Source organism: Capra hircus, unplaced genomic scaffold, assembly GCF_001704415.2.
Source record: "Capra hircus breed San Clemente unplaced genomic scaffold, ASM170441v1, whole genome shotgun sequence".
Taxonomy (NCBI): domain Eukaryota; kingdom Metazoa; phylum Chordata; class Mammalia; order Artiodactyla; family Bovidae; genus Capra; species Capra hircus.
The window spans coordinates 63,544-66,433 of record NW_017189560.1 but is presented as its reverse complement, the minus strand read 5'-3'; the positions used below and the strand labels follow the sequence as shown (position 1 = coordinate 66,433).

Below are 2,890 nucleotides of genomic sequence, written 5' to 3'. Positions count from 1 at the left end.
TGCGGGGGGAGCGAGAGTCCATCAGAGAAGGGGGGCGGTGCACGACGGCTGTGGCCCCCAGGGAGGCCCGTATGGGCTGAAGAGCAGAGCAGAGAAGAGGCCGCCTGGCCCCCGATCGGCTTGCTCGGGCCGGCCCTGTGCTCGGTCCCGAGTGTTTTATCAACAGGGCTAAACGCCAGGTAGCTCGTGTCATGGAAGTGAGAGCTCCACTTTGACGGCCTGGGGTAATGACGATGGGCGTTTTTAAAAATAATCGTTTCCTTGGCTGCACTGGGCCTCCGTTGCCGTGTGTGGGCTTTCCCGAGTGGTAGCGAGCCGGGCCTCTCTGGTCTCAGTGCGTGGGGGGTCTTGCTGCAGTGGCATCTCTTGCTTGGAGCACAGGCTCTGGAGCACAGGGGCTCAGCAGCTGCAGGGCCTGGCGTGCCAGAGCTCAGTTCCCATCCAGGGATCAAACCCGTGCCCCTTGCAGTGGATGTGCGGAGTTCTAACTGGACTGCCAGGGCAAACCCTGATTATGTTTTACAAACGAGTTAGGGCTTCCCTGGTGGCGCAGACAGTAAAGAATCTGCCTGCAGTGCGGGAGACCTGGGTGTGACCCCTGGGTCGGGAAGATCCCCTGGAGAAGGGCGTGGCAGCCCACCCTGGCGTTCTTGGCTGTCGAATCCCCATGGACAGAGGAACCTGGTGGGTTCCCCACAGTCCATGGGGTTGCAGAGGGTCAGACATGATGGCGACTAAGCACAGCCTCGCATCGCAACTGAAAAATCAAGTTTTCCTTGAATAGCATCAGATACCCAACTGACGCTCAAACTTCCCCAGTTGTCTGGTCATTTTTAGAGCAATTCTCTGAAATCACACAGGGTCTGTAAGCTGTGGTTGGTAGGTGTATCTTGCCCACCCTGGACCTTGCTCAGGGCATCCCCACGGTCCTAGCATGTGAGCCAACGTGTCCTCTGTCCCTTGGTGGGGGTGGGGGTGATCTTGGGGAAGGCCCCCTCCTTGGTGGGGTGGGTGGGGGTGATCTTGGGGAAGGCCCCCTCCTCGGTGGGGGTGGGGTGATCTTGGGGAAGGCCCCCTCCTCGGTGGGGGTGGGCGGGGGTGGTGGATGGATGTGCTTCCCTGAGGCGTTTCTCTTCTGTATCATGACCTGGTTGTCATGATGGCTTCCGTCCATCATCTCATTAGAGGTTGTAGATGGTAATTTTCAACTTCCGACATTTCTTTCTCCATTTGTTAACCTATGTATTACTGAAAACGTAACTCCTTGGTTGCCTGGAAACGTAGTTTGTATGGAAAGGCAGGAGGCGTGCTGAATTTTCCCCTTCACATTCCAGCTTTCAAAGGAACGAGTTGATTCTCTGCTTAGAGCGTCTTGGGCTTTTGCCAGGGGGGTTTGGTGTCCTCATGAGATCAGACCTTATAAATATGGCTACGAGTCTTAATCGCCATGGTCCCGTCTCCCTGGTGCTCAGATGGCCCCACCATGGGCTGGGTTTGGTGTTTCCTCAGGATGAGGCTGAGGTCAGACTGTCCTCAGCACATCTGACCAGGAGGTCTGGGATGTCATTTTGTCCCCCCACGCACACTGCTGAGTTCATTCTAGAATTAGACCCAGCGTTGCGGTCATCTGAACTCTTTCCACGTTTCCAGAGTCAGGGTATAGTCAGAAACATCAGCTGTCTCTCCTGGGGGCCCTTGGTCCCTCTCTTGCCGTGAAGATAACCAGTCGTCTTCTAACCATACAGTTCATCCTTCCGTAGGATTTTTATAGAAGCAAATATGTCCGTATCTGTGCCCCTTAGATCGGCTTCCCAGGTGGCTCAGTGGTAAACAGTTTGCCTGCCAAGCAGCAGACACAGGTTCGATCCCTGGGTCAGGAAGATCCCCTGCGGAAGGAAATGGCAACCCCCTCCAGTGTTCTTGCCTGCAGAATCCCATGGACAGAGGAACGTTACAGGCTGCAGTCCATGGGGTCACAAAGAGCTGGACACGACTTAGCAACTAAAGAACAGCAAGCGTTAGCGTGCTTTCTCCACACAGGTTGCATCCTGGAGGTCGCTCCGAATGGTTCTCAGAGCTCTTCCGTGTTCCGCGCGGCTTGGCCCTGTGGCTGTGGTGCGGGTAACCCACCTGCTCCCTGCTCCTTGTTACGTGGTTACAGGTGGTAATTGCACCCTTCCAGCCTGTTACGTGGTTACAGGTGGTTCTTAGCAGGAAGTCTGGAGTGTGTGGGCTGTGCGTCTTCCTCTACCCCGAGCATCTAACATGAGGCCCTGATCAGAGCTCCATGCTTGGAGGGAGGCATTGCAGGGAAACCTGGTCAGAGTTGGAGTCTGCACAGAGCCTGTCCCTGCCTCCTGTCTCTCCGTCCTGGTACCCAGAGGAGCACAGTATGGAAGGAAGGATGTCGGCGCCCTGTGGACCCACAGAGGTGTTTTGGTGGCCTCTGAGCCTGCATCTGTGTGCTGGGCGGGCCACCCCGCCCGGGTCTGCAGGGGGTGGTGGTGGCGGGGAGCTTTGCTCGGAGGTGGCCCCAGGCTTCTGGCTCCTGACTCAGCCCCGAGTGGGCGGGTGGCTGTGGACGTTCCACCATCCAGAGCCTGGCCCCCTGCCATCTGTAAAGCGCCTGAGTGGTCTGTGTTAAAGTTCCATTCAATTATCTGTAGTTCTTTCTCTCCAAAAGCAGATTTCTCGGAGAGGAGGAAATAGCCCAGGTTTACAGCGGCTTTCTTCAGTTATTAAATATTGAAGAGGACAAGTGTTCCTGGGAGGAGATGGCGGAGGGATGAAGAATGGGAGAGCGCGGCGCACCCTGGCTCAGGCCCGGCGGCAGGAGGCTAAATTTGTTAAAGAAGCACATGAATAAATGAAAAGCCACCATCCATTTTCA

The 2,890-nt window shown here is 56.0% G+C and overlaps 1 long non-coding RNA gene across 1 annotated transcript; it reads left to right on the top strand.

Annotated features, from left to right (window-relative positions):
* Window positions 1–1,944: 1,944 nt before the first annotated feature.
* LOC108634530 lies at window positions 1,945–2,890 on the top strand. Its single transcript, XR_001917648.1, has 2 exons — window positions 1,945–2,431; window positions 2,687–2,890. It is a non-coding gene; the product is annotated as an uncharacterized LOC108634530 (long non-coding RNA).